Source organism: Olea europaea, unplaced genomic scaffold (assembly GCF_002742605.1).
Source record: "Olea europaea var. sylvestris unplaced genomic scaffold, O_europaea_v1 scaffold188, whole genome shotgun sequence".
Taxonomy (NCBI): Eukaryota; Viridiplantae; Streptophyta; class Magnoliopsida; order Lamiales; family Oleaceae; genus Olea; species Olea europaea.
The window spans coordinates 275,769-297,128 of record NW_019236598.1 but is presented as its reverse complement, the minus strand read 5'-3'; positions in this window follow the sequence as shown (position 1 = coordinate 297,128).

Sequence of the window (21,360 nt, the reverse complement as noted above, 5' to 3'; positions counted from 1 at the left end):
GAATAGCAAAGTTCAATCGGTAAAAACCTTGCTATATGTACACTATGGTGTACACACTTTAGTTTACACTTTGCCACCTGACATTACCCTATTGTACAGTTCAAATTACAAATAGTTTTCCCATCCAATTGACACTGGACAACAATACAAGTGTTAAACAACACATCAAAAATCAGTATTCAAATCGTAAAGTTCAATCGGTAAGAATCTTGCTATGTGTACACTATGGTGTACACTTTAGTTTACACTTTGTCACATGACATTACCCTGTTGGACAGTTTAAATTTCAAATAGTTTTCCCTTCCAATCGACACTTGACAACAATGCAAATGTTAAACAACGTGTCAAAAATCAGTGTACAAATAGCAAAGTTCAATCGGTAAGGACCTTGCTACATGTACACTATTGTGTACATTTTAATTTACACTTTCCCACATGAAATTGCCCTGTTGGACAGCTTAAATTTCAAACTGTTTCTTGATTCAATTGACACTTGACAACAATGCAAGTGTCAAACAACATGTCAAAAATCAGTGTACAAATAGTAATGTTCAATAGGTAAGAACCTTGCTACATGTACACTATGGTGTACACTTTAGTTTACACTTTACCACGTGATATTACCCTATTGGTCAGTTTAAATTTCAAATAGTTTTCCCATCCAATTGACACTTGACAATAATGCAAGTGTTAAACAACGCGTCAAAAATCAGTGTACAAATAGCAAAGTCCAATCGGTAAGGACATTGTTACTTGTACACTATGGTGTACACTTTTATTTACACATTATCTTGTAAAATTACTCTGTTCGACAACTTAAATTTCAAACTTTTTTCCCATCCAATTGACATTTGACAACAATGTAAGTGCCAAACAACGTGTCAAAAATCAGGTACAAATAGTAAAGTTCAATCGGTATGAACTTTGCTATATGTACATTATGGTGTACACACTTTAGTTTATACTTTGCCATGTGACATTACCCATTGGACAGCATAAATATCGAATAGTTTTCCCATCTAATTGACACTAGAACACAATACAAGTGTCAAACAATATGTCAAAAATCAGTGTACGAATCGCAAAGTTAAATCGGTATGAAACTTGCTACATTACACTATGGTGTACACTTTGCCACGTGACATTACCCTATTGGACAGTTTAGATTTCAAGCAGTTTTCCCCATCCAATTGACACTTGACTATAATGCAAGTGTCATACAATGTGTCAAAAATCAGTGTACAAATCGCAAAGTTCAATCGGTAAGAACCTTGCTACATGTACACCATGGTGTACACTTTAGTTTACACTTTGCCACGTGACATTATCATGTTGGACAGTTTAAATTTAAAATAGTTTTCCAATCCAATTGACACTTGATAACAATGCAAGTGTCGAACAACATGTCAAAAATCAGTGTATAAATAGCAAAGTTCAATCGGTTAAAAACTTGCTAAATGTACGCTGTGGTGTAGACTTTAGTTTACGCTTTACCACATGACATTATCCTGTTGAACAGTTTAAATTTCTATTAGTTTTCTAATCCAGTTGAAACTTGACAACAATGCAAGTGTCAAACAACGCGTCAAAAATCAGTGTACAAATAGCAAAGTTCGATTCGTAAGAACCTTTCTACACGTACACTTTAGTTTACACTATGCCACGTGACATTACCATATTGACAGTTTAAATTTCAAACATTTTTCCCATCCAATTAACACTTGACAATAATGCAAGTGTCAAACAATGTGTAAAAAATCAGTGTACAAATCGCAAAGTTCAATCGATAGGAACCTTGCTACATGTACACTATTATGTACACTTTAATTTACACTTTGCCACGAGACATTAACCTGCTGGACAGTTTAAATTTCAAACAGTTTTCCCATCCAATTGACACTTGACAAAAATATAAGTGTCAAACAACGCGTCAAAAATCAGTGTACAAATAACAAAGTTCAATAGGTACGAAACTCGCTACATGTACACTATGGTGTACACACTTTAGTTCACACTTTGCCACGTGACATTACCCTATTGGACAGTTTAAATTTCAAATAGTTTTCCCATCCAATTGATGCTGGAAAATAATGTAAGTGTCAAACAACGTGTCAAAAATCAGTGTACAAATAGCAATGTTCAATCGGTAGGAACCTTGCTACATGTACACAATGGAGTACGCTTTAGTTAACACTTTGCCATGAGACATTAACCAATTGGAAAGCTTAAATTTCAAACAGTTTTCCCATCCAATTGACACTTGACAAAAATGCAAGTGTCAAACAACGCGTCAAAAATCAGTGTACAAATAGCAAAGTTCGATCCGTAAGAACCATTCTAGATGTACACTTTAGTTTATACTTTGCCACGTGACATTACCCAATTGGACAGTTTAAATTTCAAACAATTTTCCCGTCCAATTGACACTTGACAATAATGCAAGTTTCAAACAACGTGTCAAAAATCAGTGTACAACTGGCAAAGTTCAATCGGTAAGCACCTTTCTACATGTACACTATGGTGTACACTTTAGTTTACACTTTGCCAAGTGACATTACATTGTTGGACAGTTTAAATTTCAAATAGTTTTTTCATCCAATTGACACTTGACAACAATGCAAGTGTCAAACAACGTGTCAAAAATCAGTGTACAACTAGCAAAATTTAATCGGTAAGGACCTTGCCAAATGAACACTATGGTGTACACTTTAGTTTACACTTTGCCACGTGACATTACCCTATTGGACAGTTTAAATTTCAAACAATTTTCCCATCCATTTGACACTTAACAACAATGCAATTGTCTAACAACGTGTCAAAAATCTGTGTACAAATAGCAAAGTTCAATTGGAAAGGACCTTGATACATGTACACTATGGTATACACTTTAGTTTAAACTTTGCCACGCGACATTACCCTGTTGGACAGTTTAAATTTCAAACAGTTTTCCTAACCAGTTGACACTTGACAACAATGCAAGTGTCAAACAACGTGTCGAAAATCAGTGCACAAATAGTAAAGTTCAATCGGTACGGACCCTACTGCATGTACACTATGGTGTGCACTTTAGTTTACACTGTCCCACGTGACATTACCCTATTGGACAGTTTAAATTTCAAACAGTTTTCCCATCCAATTGACACTTGATAACAATGCAAGTGTCAAACAACATGTCAAAAATCAGTGTATAAATAGCAAAGTTCATTCGGTTAAAAACTTGCTAAGTGTACACTGTGGTGTAGACTTTAGTTTACGCTTTACCACGTGACATTACCCTGTTGAACAGTTTTAATTTCTAATAGTTTTTTGATCCAGTTGAAACTTGACAACAATGCAAGTGTCAAACAATGCATCAAAAATCAGTGTACAAATAGCAAAGTTCGATTCGTAAGAACCTTTCTACATGTACACTATGGTGTACACTTTAGTTTACACTATGCCACGTAACATTACCATATTGGACAGTTTAAATTTCCAACATTTTTCCCATCCAATTAACACTTGACAACAATGCAAGTGTCAAACAGCGTGTAAAAAATTAGTGTACAAATAGCAAAGTTCAATCGGTAAGAACCTTGCTACATGTACACTATGGTGTACACACTTTAGATTACACTTTGCCACATGACATTACCCTGCTGGATAGTTTAAATTTCAAACAGTTTTCCCATCCAATTGACACTTGACTGCAATGTAAGTGTAAAACTACGTGTCAAAAATCAGGGTACAAATCACAATGTTCAGTCGGTAAGAAGCTTGCTGCATGTGCACTATGGTGTACACTTTAGTTTACACTTTACCACATGACATTACCCTATTGGACAGTTTATCCAGCTGATAGTTGACAACAATGCAAGTGTCAAAGAACGTGACAAAAATCAGTGTACAAATGGCAATGTTCAATCGGTAAGAACCTTGCTACAAGTACACCATGGTGTACACTTTATTTTATACTTTGCCAAGTGACATTACCCCTGCTATACAGTTGAAACTTCAAATAGTTTTCCCATCCAATTGACACTTGACACTAATGCAAGTGTCAAACAATGTGTCGAAAATCAGTGTACAAATAGCAAAGTTTAATCGGTAAGAACCTTGCTTCAAGTACACTGCGGTGTACACACATTAGCTGACACTTTGCTACATGACATTACCCAGCTGGACAGTATAAATATCAAATAGTTTTCCCATCCAATTGACACTGGACAACAATACAAGTGTCAAATAACATCTCAGAAATTAGTGTACGAATCGAAAAGTTCAATCAGTAAGAACCTTTGTACATGTACACTACGGTGTACACTTTAATTTACACTTTGCCACGTAACATTACCAAGTTGGACAATTTAAATTTCAAATAGTTTTTCCATCCAGTTGACACTTGACAACAATGGAAGTGTCAAAGAACGTGTCAAGAATCAGTGTACAAATGGCAAAGTTCAGTCGGTAAGAACCTTTCGACGTGTACACTCTGGTGTACACTTTAGTTTACACTTTGCCACGTGACAATACCCTGTTGGACAGTAAAAATTTCGAACGTTTTTCCTATCCAATTGACACTTGACAACAATGCAAGTGTCAAACAACCTGTTAAGAATCAGTATATAAATGGCAAAGTTCAATCGGTAAGCACCTTTCTACATGTACAATATGGTGTGCACTTTAGTTCACACTTTCCCAGGTGACATTACCCTATTGGATAGTTTAAATTTCAAATAATTTTTTCATCCAATTGACACTACAAAACAATGCAAGTGTCAAACAACACTTTGCCACGTGATATTACCTAGTTGGACAATTTAAATTTCAAACAGTTTTCCCATCCAGTTGACACATGACAACAATGCAAGTGCCAAAGAACGTGTCAAAAATCAGTGTACAAATGGCAAAGTTCAATCTGTAAGAACCTTTTGACAAGTACACTCTGGTGTACACTTTAGTCTACACTTTACCACGTGACGATACCCTATTGGACAGTTTAAATTTCAAACAGTTTTCCTATACAATTGACACTTGACAACAATGTAAGTGTCAAACAATGTGTCAAGAATCAGTATACAAATGACAAAGTTCAATCGGTAAGCACATTTCTACATGTACACTATGGTGTGCGCTTTAATTCACACTTTGCCATGTGACATTTCCCTATTGGACAACTTAAATTTCAAATAGTTTTTCCATCCAATTGACACTGGAAAACAATGCAAGTGTCAAACAACGTGTCAAAAATTAGTGTGCAAATAGCAAAGTTCAATCGATAAAAACCTTGCTACATGTACACTATGGTGCACACTTTAGTTTACACTTTGCCACGAGACATTAACCTATTGGACAGTTTAAATTTCAAACAGTTTTCCCATCCAATTGACACTTGAGAGAAATGCAAGTGTCAAACAACGTGTCAAAAATCAGTGTACAAATAACAACTATGGTGTACACTTTATTTTACACTTTACCACGTGCCATTACCCTGTTAGACAGTTTAAATTTCAAACAGTTTTCTCATCTAGTTGACACTTGAAAACAATACAAGTGACAAACAACGTGTGAAAAATCAGTGTACAAATAACAAAGTTCAATCTGCAAGAACCTTTCTACATGTACACTGTGGTGTACACTTTAATTTACACTATACCACATGTCATTACCCTATTTGACAGTTTAAATTTCAAACAGTTTTCTCGTCCAATTGACACAAGAAAACAATGCAAGTGTCAAACAACGTGTCAAAAATCAGTGTACAAATAGCAAAGCTCAATCGGTAAGAACATTGCTACATGTACACTATGGTGTACACTTTTGTTTACACTTTACCACGAGACATTAACCTGTTGGACAGTTTAAATTTCAAATAGTATTCCCATCTAATTGACACTGGAAAAAAATGTAAGTGTCAAACAATGTGTCCAAAATCAGTGTATAAATAGCAAAGTTCAATCGGTAAGAACCTTGCTACATGTACACTATGGTGTGCACTTTAGTTTACACTTTGCCCCAAGACATTAACCTGTTGGACAGTTTAAATTTCAAACAGTTTTCCCATCCAATTAACACTGGAAAATAATGCAAGTGTCAAATAACGTGCTGAAAATTAGTGCACAAATAGTAAAGTTAAATCGGTAAGGACCCTGTTACATATACACTATGGTGTACACTTTAGTTTACACATTCGCATGTGACATTACCCTGTTGGACAGTTTAAATTTCAAACAGTTTTCCCATCCAATTGACACTTGATAACAATGCAAGTGTCAAACAACGTGTCGAAAATTGGTGTACAAATAGCAAAGTTCAATCAGTAAGAACCTTGCTAAATGTACACTATGGTGAAGACTTTATTTCACACTTTACCATGTGACTTTACCCTATTTGACAGTTTAAATTTCTAACAGTTTTCCCATCCAGTTGCACTTGACAACATTACAAGTGTCAAACAACGTGTCAAAAATCAGTGTATAAATAGCAAAGTTCGATCTGTAAGAACCTTTCTTCATGTACACTATGGTGTACACTTTAATTTACATTTTGTCATGTGACATTACCCTGTTGGACAATTTATATTTCAAACAGTTTTCCCATCGAATTGACACCGAAAAACAATGTAAGTGTCAAACAACGTGTCAAAAATCAGTGTACAAATAGCAAAGTTCAATCGGTAAGAACCTTGCTACATGTACACTATGGTGTACACTTTAATTCACACTTTGCCACGACAGTTTAAATTTGGGACACTTTTCCCATCCAATTGACACTTGACAAAAATGCAAGTGTCAAATAACGTGTCAAAAATCAGTGTACAAATAGCAAAGTTCGATCCGTTAGAACCTTTCTACAGGTACACTTTGGTGTACACTTTAGTTTACACTTTGCCACGTGACGTTACCCTATTGGATGGGAATACTGTTTGAAATTTATAGTGTCCAACTAGGCAATGTCATTTGGCAAAGTGTAAACTAAAGTGTGTAAACCATAGTGTGCATGTAGGAAGGTTCTTACAGATTGAAGTTTGCTGTTTGTGCATTGATTTTTGACACGTTGTTTGACACTTGCATTGTTGTCAACTATCAATTGGATGGAAAAACTGTTTGAAATTTAAGCTGTCCAACAGAGTAATGTCCCGTGGTAAAGTATAAACTAAAGTATACCTCATAGTGTACATGTAGCAAGGTTCTTACAGATTGAACTTTGCTATTTGTAGATTGATTTTTAACACATTGTTTGACACTTGCATTGTTGTCAATTGTCAATTGGATGGGAAAACTATTTGAAATTTGAACTGTCCAACAGGGTAATGTCACATGGCAATGTGTAAGCTAAAGTCTACACCATAGTGTACATATAGTAAGGTTCTTACCGCTTGAACTTTTCTATTTGTACACTATTTTTGGCACGTTGTTTAACACTTGCATTGTTGTCAAGTGTCAATTGGATGGGAAACCTGTTTGAAATTTAAACTGTCCAACATGGTAATGACATATGGCAAGGTGTAAACTATATTGTACACCATAGTGTACCTGTTGCAATGTTCTTACCGATTGAAGTTTGCTATTGTACATTGATTTTTGACACGTTGTTTGGCATTTGCATTGTCGTCAAGTGTCAATTGGATGGGAAAACTATTTGAAACTTATACTGTCCAACATGGCAATGTCACGTAGTAAAGTGTAAACTAAAGTGTGCAAACCATGGTGTGCATGTAGCAAGGTTCTTACAGATTGAACTTTTCTGTTTGTACACTGATTTTTAACACGTTGTTTGACACTTGCATTATCGTCAAGTGTCAGTTGGAGGGGAAAACTATTTGAAATTTATATTGTCCAACTAGGCAATGTCATTTGGCAAAGTGCAAACTAAAGTGTGTAAACCATAGTGTGCATGTAGCAAGGTTTTTACAGATTGAAGTTTGCTGTTTGTGCATTGATTTTTGACACGTTGTTTGACGCTTGCATTGTTGTCAACTATCAATGAGATGGGAAAACTGTTTGAAATTTAAGCTGTCCAACAGAGTAATGTCCCGTGGTAGAGTATAAACTAAAGTATACCCCATAGTGTACATGTAGCAAGGTTCTTACCGATTGAACTTTGCTATTTGTACATTGATTTTTAACACATTGTTTGACACTTGCATTGTTGTCAAGTGTCAATTAGATGGAAAAATTGTTAGAAATTTACACTGTCCGACAAGGTAATGTCACGTGACAAAGTATAAACTAAAGTGTACCCCATAGTGTAAATGTAGCAAGTTTCTTACCGATTGAACTTTGCTATTTGTACATTGATTTTTGACACATTGTTTGACACTTGCATTGTTGTCAACTGTCAATTAGATGGAAAACTGTTTGAAATTTAAACTGTCCATCACGGTAATGTAACGTAGCAAAGTGTAAACCAAAATGTACACCATAGTGTACATGTGACAAGGTCCTTATCGATTGAACTTTGCTATTTGTGCACTAATTTTCAACACGTTGTTTGACACTTACATTGTTGTCAAGTGTCAATTGGATGGAAAAATTACTTGAAATTTAAATTGTCCAACAGGGAAATGTCATGTTGTAAAGTGAAAGCTAAAGTGTACACCATAGTGTACATGCATCAAGGTTCTTATCGATTGAACTTTGCTATTTGTACAATGATTTTTGATATGTTGTTTGACACTTAAGTGTTAAACAACGTGTCAAAAATCAGGGTACAAATCGCAAAGTTCAATCCGTAAGACCCTTGCTATATGTACACTATGGTGTACACTTTAGTTTACACTTTGCCACGTGATATTACCCTGTTGGACAATTTAAATTTCAAACAGTTTTCTTATCCAGTTGACACTTGACAACAATGCAAGTGTCAAACAATGTGTCAAAAATCAATGTACAAATAGCAAAGTTCAATCGATAAGAACCTTGATGCATGTACACTATGGTGTACACTTTAGTTTACACTTTGCCACGTGATATTACCCTGTTGGACAATTTAAATTTCAAACAGTTTTCTTATCCAGTTGACACTTGACAACAATGCAAGTATCAAAGAACGTGATAAAAATCAGTGTACAAATGGCAAAGTTCAATCGGTAAGAACCTTGCTTCAAGTACACCATGGTGTACACCTTATTTTACACTTTGCCACATAACATTACCCTGCTAGACAGTTGAAACTTCAAATTGTTTTCCCATCCAATTGACACTTGACATCAATGCAAGTGTCAAACAACGTGTCAAAAATCAGTGTACTAATAGCAAAGTTCAATCGGTAAGAACCTTGCTTCATGTACACTTCGTTGTACACACTTTAGCCTACACTTTGCCACGTGACATTACCCAGCTGGACAGTATGAATATCGAATAGTTTATGAATATCGAATAGTTTTCCCATCCAATTGACACTGGACAACAATACAAGTGTCAAACAACATGTCAAAAATCAGTGTACGAATTGCAAAGTTCAATCGGTAAGAACCTTTCTACATGCACACTACGGTGTACACTTTAGTTTAAACTTTACCACGTAATATTACCGAGTTGGACAATTTAAATTTCAAACAGTTTTTCCATCCAGTTGAAACTTGACAACAAAGCAAGTGTCAAAGAACGTGTCAAGAATCAGCATACAAATGGCAAAGTTCAATCGGTAAGAACCTTTCGACATGTACACTCTAGTGTACACTTTAGTTTACACTTTGCCACGTGACAATACCCCGTTGGACAATTTAAATTTTGAATAGTTTTCCAATCCAATTGACACTTGACAACAATGCAAGTGTCAAACAACGTGTCAAAAATCAGTATACAAATGGCAAAGTTCAATCGGTAAGCACCTTTCTACATGTACACTATGGTGTGCACTTTAGTACACACTTTGCCACGTGACATTACCCTATTAAACAGTTTAATTTCAAATAGTTTTTCATCCAATTGACACTGGAAAATAGTGCAAGTGTCAAACAACATGTCAATAATAAGTGTGCAAATAGCAAAGTTCAATCGGTAAGAACCTTGCTACATGTACACAAGTTGTACACTTTAATTTACACTTTGCCACGTGATATTACCTAGTTTTACAATTTAAATTTCAAACAGTTTTCCCATCTAGTTGACACTTGACAACAATGTAAGTGTCAAAGAACATGTCAAAAATCAGTGTACAAATGGCAAAGTCTAGTCGGTAAGAACCTTTCGACAGGTACACTCTGGTGTACACTTTAGTTTACACTTTGTCACGTGACAATACCCTGTTAGACAGTTTAAATTTCAAATAGTTTTCCAATCCAATTGACACTTGACAACAATGTAAGTGTCAAACAACGTGTCAAGAATCAGTATACAAATGGCAAAGTTCAATCGGTAAGCACATTTCTACATGTACACTATGGTGTGCACTTTAATTCACACTTTGACACGTGACATTACCCTATTGGATAGTTTAAATTTCAAATAGTTTTCCCATCGAATTGACACTAGAAAATAATGCACGTATCAAACAACGTGTCAAAAATCAGTGTGCAAATAGCAAAGTTCAATCGGTAAGAACCTTGCTACATGTACACTTTAGTTTGCACTTTGCCACGATACATTAACCTATTGGACAGTTTAAATTTCAAACAGTTTTTTGATCCAATTGAAACTTGAGAAAAATGCAAGTGTCAAACAACGTGTCAAAAATCAATGTACAAATAACAAAGTTCGATCTGTAAGAACTTTTCTACATGTACACTATGGTGTGCACTTTATTTTACACTTTACCACGTGACATTACCCTGTTGGACAGTTTAAATTTCAAACAGTTTTCAAATCTAATTGACACTTGAAAACAATGCAAGTGTCGAACAAGGTGTCAAAAATTAGTGTACAAATAGCAATGTTCAATCTGTAAGAACCCTTCCTAATGTACAGTGTGGTTTACACTTTAATTTACACTCTACCACATGTCATTACCCAGTAGGACATTTTAAATTTCAAATAGTTTTCCCATCCAATTGACACTGGAAAACAATGCAAGTGTCAAACAATGTGTCAAAAATCAGTGTACAAATATCAAAGTTCAATCGGTAAGAACCATGCTATATGTACACTCTGGTGTACACTTTAGTTTACACTTTGCCACGAGACATTAACCTGTTGGACAATTTAAATTTCAAACAGTTTTTCCATCGAATTGACACTTGACAAAAATGTAGGTGTCAAACAACATGTCGAAAATCAGTATACAAATAGCAAAGTTCGATCCGTAAGAACCTTTCTACATGTACACTATGGTGTACACACTTTAGCTTACACTTTACCCTGTTAGACTGTTTAAATTTCAAATAATTTTTCCATCCAATTGACACTTGACTGCAATGAAAGTGTCAAACAACGTGTCAAAAACCAGGGTACAAATCGCAAAGTTCAATCGGTAAGAACTTTGCTACATGTACACTATGGTGTACACTTTAGTTTATACTTTGCCACATGACATTACGCTATTGTACCGTTTAAATTTCAAACAGTTTTCTTATCCTGTTGACACTTGACAACAATGCAAGTGTCAAAGAATGTGTCAAAAATCAGTCTACAAATGGCGAAGTTCAATCGGTAAGAACCTTGCTACAAGTACACTATGGTGTACACTTTATTTTACACGTTGCCACGTGACATTACCCTGCTGGACAGTTGAAACTTCAAACAGTTTTTCCATCCAATTGACACTTGACATCAATGCAAGTGTCAAACAACGTATCAAAAATCAGTGTACAAATAGCAAAGTTCAATCGGTAAGAACCTTGCTTTATGTACACTCCGTTATACACACTTTAGCCTACACTTTGCCATGTGACATTACGCAGCTGGACAGTATAAATATCGAATAGTTTTCCCATCCAATTGACACTGGACAACAATACAAGTGTCAAACAACATGTCAAAAATTAGTGTACGAATCGCAAATTTCAATCGGTAAGAACCTTTCTACATGCACACTACGGTGTACACTTTAGTTTAAACTTTGCCACGTAATATTTCCGAGTTGGACAATTTAAATTTTAAACAGTTTTTCCATCTAGTCGACACTTGACAACAATGCAAGTGTCAAAGAACGTGTCAAGAATCAGCGTACAAATTGCAAAGTTCAATCGGTAAGAACCTTTCGACATGTACACTCTGGTGTACACTTTAATTTACACTTTGCCACGTGACAATACCCAGTTGGATAGTTTAAATTTCAAAAAATTTTCCTATCCAAATGACACTTGACAATAATGCAAGTGTCAAACAACGTGTCAAAAATCAGTGTACACATAACAAAGTTCGATCCGTAAGATCCTTTCTACATGTACACTATGGTGTACACATTATTTTACACTTTGCCATGTGACAATACCCTGTTGGACAGTTTAAATTTCAAACAGTGTTCCCATCCAGTTGACACTTAAAAATAATGCAAGTGTCGAACAACGTGTCAAAAATCAGTGTACAAATAGCAAATTTCAATCTACAAGAACCTTTCCTCATGTACACTATGGTGTACACTTTAATTTACACTTTGCCTCATGTCATTACCCTGTTGTACAATTTAAATTTCAAATAGTTTTCCCGTATAATTGACACTGGAAAACAATGCAACTGTCAAACAATGTGTCAAAAATCAGTGTACAAATAGGAAAGTTCAATCGGTAAGAACCTTGCTACATGTACACTATGGTGTGCACCTTAGTTTACACTTTACCACGAGACATTAACCTGTTGGACAGTTTAAATCTCAGATAGTTTTCCCATCTGAATGACACTTGACAAAAATGCAGGTGTCAAACAACGTGTCAAAAATCTGTGTACAAATAGCAAAGTTCGATCCGTAAGAACATTTCCACATGTACACTTTAGTTCACACTTTGCCACGTGACATTACCCTATTGGACAGTTTAAATTTCAAACAGTTTTTCCATCCAATTGATACTTGACAACAATGCAAGTGTCAAGCAACGTGTCAAAAATCAGTGTACAAATGACAAAGTTCAATCGGTAAGCACATTTCTACATGTATACTATGGTGTACACTTTAATTCACACTTTACCAAGTGACATTACCCTGTTGGATTGTTTAAATTTCAAACAATTTTCCCATCCAATTGACATTGGAAAACAATGCAAGTGTCAGACAATGTGTCAAAAATCAGTGTACAAATAGCAATGTTCTATCGGTAAGAAACTTGCTACATGTACACTATGGTGTACACACTTTAGTTTACACTTTGCCACATTACCGTATTGGACAGTTTAAATTTCAAATAGTTTTTCCATCCAATTGACACTGGAAAATAATGCAAGTGTCAAACAACATATCAAAAACCAGTGTACAAATAGCAAAGTTCAATCGGTGAGAACCTTGCTACATGTACACTATGGTGTACACTTTAGTTTACACTTTGCCACATTACATTACCCTGCTGGACAGTTTAAATTTCAACCAATTTTCCTATCCAGTTGATACTTGACAATAATGTAAGTGTCAAAGAATGTGTCGAAAATCAATGTACGAATCGCAAAGTTCAATCGGTAAGTACCTTTCGACTTGTACACTATGGTGTACACTTTAGTTTACACTTTGCCACGTGATAATACCCTGTTGGACAGTTTAAATTTCAAACAGTTTTCCCATTCAATTGACACTTGACAACATTGCAAGTGTCAAACAACGTGTTAAAAATCAGTGTACAAATGGCAAAGTTCAATCGGTAAGCACCTTTCTACATGTACACTATGGTGTACATTTTAGTTCACACTTTTCCATGTGACATTACTCTATTGGACAATTTAAATTTCAAATAGTTTTCACATCCAACTGACACTGGAAAACAATGTAAGTATCAAACAACGTGTCAAAAATCTGTGTACAAATAGCAAAGTTCAATCGGTACAAGCCTTGCTACATGTACACTATGGTGTACACTTAAGTTTACACTTTACCTCATGACATTATCCCGTTAGATAGTTTAAATTTCAAATAGTTTTTCCATTCAATTGACACTTGACAACAATGCAAGTTTCAAACAATGTGTCAAAAATCAGTGTGCAAATGGCAAAGTTCAATCGGTAAGCACCTTTCTACATGTAAACTATGGTGTACACTTTAGTTTACACTTTGCCTTGTGACATTACCATGTTGGACAGTTTAAATTTCAAACAGTTTTCCCATCCAATTGACACATGACAATAATGCAAGTGTCAAATGATGTGTCAAAAATCAGTGTACAACTAGCAAAGTTCAATCGGTAAAGACCTTGCCACATGAACACTTTGGTGTACAATTTAACTTACACTTTCCCATGTGACATTACCCTATTCGACAGTTTAAATTTAAAACAATTTTTCCATCCAATTGACTCTTGACAACAATGTAAATGTCTGACAACGTGCCAAAAATCAGTATACGAATAGCGAAGTTCAATCGAAAAGGACCTTGTTGCATGTACACTACAGTGTACACTTTAGTTCAAAGTTTGCCACGCGACATTACCCTGTTGGACAGTTTAAATTTCAAATAGTTTTTCCATCCAATTGACACTTGTCAACAATGCAAGTGTCAAACAACGTGTGAAAATCATTGCACAAAAAGTAAAGTTCAATCAGTAAGGACACTTCCACATATACACTATGGTGTACACTTTAGTTTACACATTTCCACGTGACATTACCCTGTTGGGCAGTTTAAATTTCAAATAGTTTTCCCATCCAGTTGACACATGACAACAATGTAAGTGTCAAACAACGTGTCAAAAATCAGTGTACAAATAGCAAAGTTCAATCGGTAAGGACCTTGCTGCATGTACACTATGGTTTACACTTTAGTTTACACTTTGCCACGTAACATTACCCTATTGGATAGTTTAAATTTCAAACTATTTTCCTATCCAATTGACACTTGACAACAATACAAGTGCCAAACAACGTTTCAAAAATTAGTGGACAAATAGCAAAGTTTCATCGGTAAGACCTTTCTATATGTACACTACGGTATACACTTTGGTTTACACTTCGCGACGTGACATTACCTCGTTGGACAGTTTAAATTTCGTACAGTTTTCCCATCCGGTTGACACTTGACAACAATGAAAGTGTTAAACAATCTGTCAAAAATCAGTGTGCAAATAGCAAAGTTCAATCGGTACAAACCTTTCTACATGGTGCAAATAGCAAAGTTCAATCGGTACGAACCTTTCTACATGTACACTATCGTGTACACTTTAATTTACACTTTGCCACGTGACATTACCCTGTTGGACAACTTAAATTTCAAACAATTTTCACATCCAATTGACACCGAACAACAATGCAAGTGTCAAACAATGTGACAAAAATTAGTGTACAAATAGTAAAGTACAATCGGTAAGAACCTTACCACATGTACATCGTGGTGTACACTTCAATTTATACTCTACCACGTGACATAACCCTATTGGATTGGACAGTTGAAATTTCAAATAGTTTTCCCATCCAATTGACACTTGACAACAATGCAAGTGTCATACAACGTGTCAAAAAACTGTGTACAAATAGCAAATTTCAATCGCTAAGAACCTTGCTATATGTACACTATGGTGTATACTTTGGTTTACACTTTACCACATGGCATTACCCTGTTGGGCAGTTTAAATTTCAAACAGTTTTTTCATCCAATTGACACTTGACAACAATGCAAGTGTCAAACAACCTGTCAAAAATCAGTGTACAAATAGCAAAGATCAATTGCTAAGGACCTTGCTACATGTACACTATGGTTTACGCTTTAGTTTACACTTTGCCACGTGACATTACCCTATTGGATAGTTTAAATTTCAAACTGTTTTCCTATCCAATTGACACTTGACAACAATGCAAGAGCCAAACAACGTGTCAAAAATTAGTGGACAAATAACAAAGTTCAATCGATAAGACCTTCCTAAATGTACACTACGGTGTACACATTGGTTCACACTTCACCACGTGGCATTTTCCCGTTGGACAGTTTAAATTTTGTGCAGTATTCCCATCCAGTTGACACTTGACAACAATGCAAGTGTTAAACAACCTGTCAAAAATCAATGTGCAAATAGCAAAGTTCAATCGGTAAAAACCTTTCTACATGTACACTATCGTGTACATTTTAATTTACACTTCGCCACATGACATTACCCTGTTGGATAGCTTAAATTTCAAAAAATTTTCCCATCCAATTGACATTTGACAACAATGCAAGTGTTAAACAACGTGCAGAAAATCAGTGTACATATAGCAAAGTTCAATCGGTAAGGGCTTTGTTACATGTACACTACGGTGTACACTTTAGTTTACACTTTGCCCTGTGACATTAATCTATTGGACAGTTATTCCAAACGCTCTCCCTTCTCTCTAGACCAAAACGCTCTCCCTTCTCTCTAGAATGGGAGACAAACCACAAACCTTCAAGAATCTTAACCCACCACCCGATATACCACCTTTACCCGGTGGATTTGAACCCCAAACAATCCCGGAGGATCAGCAAAATCAAGATTTAACAGTTTTGGAAGTAATTGGATTGAATTCTAGTAAGAACAATGGTGGCACGTTTTCCAAGGTCACCAAAACTTCATCTTCTGCAGTGATTCAGGGTTTGGGACCCTCACCAATGATTCCAGAAGGGTCGAAAACCCTAGGTGTGATTGAGATTTCGTCCGAATCGCCCGAAATTGACAGATCAAATCCCGAGGGGCCGAAAACTGATTTTTCAATTAATCCTTCCACAGAGCTCAAACAGGGACACGCGCCTGACCATCAGATTACCCATGAAAAGGCGAACCTTCGACTAAAAAATCATCCAAAGCTGACACTGGACGCGCTCGCACCGGCGATCGCAAGTTCCGGCCAGTTGCTCGGAAAATCGCAGATTTCGGCCAATCCTGAACTCATTTCAGAAAACGGAACATACCGTGATGATCAACATGAAATTCCGCATCTGCCTGTGAAAAATCATAATTTTCTGACACCGTTGGAAAATCGCCGCCGGTCAACGGCCGGCGCGTGGTTGTCACGCGCCGGTGACCCTTTAGCAGAATGTGGGGAATTTTGTTACGGACCCAATTTCATCATCGGATTTACCACGGGAGGTCCCTACAGTAATTAATCAAGCTAGGAAGTCATATGCGGCTGCACTTTCCGGTAAATCTGTAGTCTCTCAAGCTGAGCGCAGTCAACGCAAGTCTTTTGCACAGGTTTTGCAAGCCCCACCGGACTCCAATGCCCATAGGTTCACCTCTAAGGAACCTTTCATGCATATGGGAGAGCTGGCAGTTGCCTTTACTGAGGAAGAAGAGGACTTTCTTTCTGAACCGTATAAATTTACTCTTGTTGGCAAATTCTCACGTCGCAAGCCGTCCATGATTAAGGTACGTGACAGCTTTCAAAAATTTGGTTTTTGTGGTGATTATATGATCGGACTTATTGATGCGACTCATATTCTAATCCACTTGGCACATGAGGATGATTACTCACGCCTATTTCTCAAGCCCTCGTGGTACATCGATGGTTGTCTCATGCGCATTTTTAAGTGGACGCCCAGCTTTAATCCTAAGCATGAGACTCCTATTGTCCCTGTTTGGGTTTCATTCCCATTATTGCCCATTCACTTTCGGGCAAAGAGTAGTTTGTTTGCCCTAGCTAAAGCCATTAGAATCCCGCTACGTATTGATGAGGCCACTTCAGATTTACGACGACCCAGTGAGGCACGGGTATGCATTGAGGTTAATTTGGAGTATAAGCTTCCAGATAGGATTTGGATTCAGCGTGAAAAGTGTGGAGGATATTCGCAAACAGTTGTGTATGAGAAGAAGCCAGATTACTGTTTTCGGTGCAGACATTTTGGTCATACTGAGGAGCATTGCCGCCCTGCACCACCACCTGCTCTAGTTGTTGACCCTATTCCTAAGCTTACTATAGATATGGCGAAGGATAAGGGTAAAGGAAAGGAGGTCGTTATTGAGCCTCCTAAGAGATGGATTCCAGTTCAGAGAGATCAGAAGAGACAACACGATGCTAGCACATCTGGAGTTCAGATTCCGCTTTCTGTGTCCACTGTCATCACATCAGTCCCATTACCTACTGGCACTAGCTCACATGCTCAGACCCAGCCATCTGTTCCTCCAGTTGCTCCTCCCGCCGCTACAGCCTTACCAGTTATCAGTGTTGTAGATCCAGTTACATCTACCACTCCTTCAGCTCCTGCTCAGGCTATCAGTCCACCTATCACTCCGTTTTATGATCCTATGTTGGATGAGATCTTGAAGAGGCCACAGACACAAAATTCTACAGCAGACACAGTCAGCAGAACTCCTTACATTCCAGGCCCGACATCGGGTAGGGCTCAGGCACATATTTCCACTTCTTCTCCTCCTGTTTGTCATCAGAATGTGGAGGCATCTATTCCATCTTTGCAGTCAACGCATTCAGACACAGAGGGCTCACCTCAAATTGAGGTTCACCAGCGGGGACCTTTTCGAAGATCTTCTTCTGATGACTTGGTGGGTTTGGATGAGAGGACAGAGGAAGATGGATTTATCCAGTTGTTCGGAAGAGACACCCACGGGCTACTGATACTCCACATCCGAGCAGAAGGATCACTCGGAGTCGGTCACATGATACCTCCTCACATTCTCCTTCCCTATGAATGCCATCATTTGGAATGTGAGAGGTGTAGCTAGTGTAGCTACTCGTCGGCGCCTGAAGAAACTTATACAGCTTCATCAGGTTTATCTTCTAGTTCTATTGGAGCCTTTTGTTCTGCGACAGAATTTTGCATATACACGACGCTATCTACGCTTCGACATGGGAGCTCAGAATGAATCGAATAAGATCTGGTTTTTCTGGAATTCGGGGACTAATGTTACTGTTATTGTTGATCATCCCCAGTTTCTTCACGTTAGAGTTGAGGATCCCAGACTAGCGCATGCTATCTATTTGACTCCAGTCTATGCGTCATGCGATGCTACTATCAGGAGAGATTTGTGGGCGGGTCTTCACCACATCTCCCTCGATATGGACGATCCTTGGCTAGTTGGAGGAGACTTTAATGTTATTACACATGATGGAGAGCGCACTGGTCATAATACCCGTAATCGTGGCACTACTACTTTCTCTGATATGATGTTAGACTGTGGTTTAGAGGATGCAGGTTTCATTGGAAACCGATATACTTGGACCAATGGTCGGGTCAGAAAGAGATTGGATAGGGTACTTATTAATTCTACAGCTGCAGCTTTTTGTCGACAGCTTACAGTGAAACACTTGAATCGGACTTCATCCGATCACTCTCCTTTACTGCTTCAGTGGGTTTCTGATGATGATTTGGGGGAGGAGGGCTTTTGGAAGCAAAAGGTCGGTTCACGTTGGGCATGTGAGGGTGATCACAATACTCGATATTTTCATGCGATGGTTTAGGGACGTAGGATCAAATCGCGTATCAGGTCTATCAGGACATAGGCGGGGGAAGTGTTATCTACTCCTACTGATATTCAGACCTCGGCTGTTGCTTTCTACCAGGATCTCTTATCTGCTCCTCCACAACCCTTGGACCACATCCGTTCTGATGTCATTCCGAGGCTATTGACGATGGATGATAATCTAGCACTAAATCGCCCCCCTTTGATTCATGAGGTACGGGAGGCAGTTTTCAGTATTGATGCTGACAGTGTCGCTGGCCCGGATGGCTTCTCATCCCTATTCTTCCAGAATTGTTGGGATATTATTCAGGAGGATGTTTACAGGGCGGTATTGGACTTCTTTGATGGTGGTCATCTTCCACGGGGTTTTGCTGCTACTTCTATTGTCTTGCTACCTAAAAAGGATGGTGCTTGCAGATGGACTGAATTCAGACCAATCAGTTTATGCACAGTGTTCAATAAGATTATTACTAAGCTTTTGAACACTCGGGTGAGTACATTGCAATCGCGCATTATTTCCTCTCCACGGAGTGGTTTCATCCCAGGCCGTCTGATTGGAGATAATGTTTTATTGGCTCAGGAGCTTCTCTACACTTTGGATGATAGAGTGCGAGGGGGAAACACTATGCTGAAGTTAGACATGGCTAAAGCATATGATCGCATGGACTGGGGCTTCATTTATTCTGTATTGGAGGCATTTGGATTTGATCAGATCTGGATTGACAGAATCAGGCGGTGCGTTTCGGAGTGTCGTTTCTCCGTACTCCTAAATGGCCGCCCATGTGGCTTTTTTCCCTCGTCACGAGGACTCAGACAGGGTGATCCTATCTCCCCATCCTTGTTCATTATTGCAGCAGACTACTTCTCACGCTTGCTCACTCAGAGGTTTCAGCAGTATCCTAGTATGTGTTATCGACATGGAGGTAGTGCTCTTGTCTCACATCTCTCATTTGCTGATGATATGATCATCTTTGCCAACGGTCAGAAACAGTCTATCAGGAGGGTCTTAGACTGCTTAGAGCACTATGAAGGAGTTTCTGGCCAATTGGTGAATAGAGACAAGAGCGGTATTATACTATCCAGACGGGCATCCACTAGTCTGATCAGACGACTAGAGATTTTGACTGGCTTCAGACATCAGCAGCCTTTCACTTACTTGGGTGTCCCCTTATTCAAGGGGACTAAGAGGAGCTTCCTTTATGATGACCTTATCCAGAAGATAAGGAATAGGATATCAGGTTGGGCCTCACGATTACTATCGCCTGGGGGTCGTATTACATTACTGAGGTCAGTACTTTCTTCCATACCTTTACATCTTCTTCAGATTATGCAGCCGCCCAAGGCAGTGCTGAAGAAACTTGAGAGCATCTTCGCCCGATTCCTATGGGATTCTAAGGATCAAGCACGACGTCTACATTGGAGGAGTTGGAAGGCGATTTGCCTTCCTACTGATGAGGGAGGCCTCGGCTTTAGGAGATTACAGGATGTGGTGGACACCTTCTCCATGAAGCTCTGGTGGTTGTTCCGATCTCAGAGGTCACTTTGGGCTCAGTTTTTACTGGGCAAGTATTGTAAGGGGACGCATCCTTTACTTGCAGCAGTTCCCAGTTCAGCTTCCCCTACTTGGAAGAGGCTGAAATTAGTTGGGCCACGGATGGATCCACACATTGCTTGGCACCTTGGAACCGGTCAGATTTTCTTCTGCATGATTGTTGGATGGGTGAGTCCACATTGGCATCCCTATTCCCCCACAGACAGCACACATCTGCGAGGGTACAGGATTTTTTTGACGACACTGGGTGGGATTTTGGACGATTATTACGGGCCCTTCCTTCTCACATGGCGGAACAGGTAGGGGCGATACCTTTATGTGCAGATGCACCGGACCGAATTGTTTGGAAAATTACTTCGGATGGTGACTTTACCACCAAATCAGCATG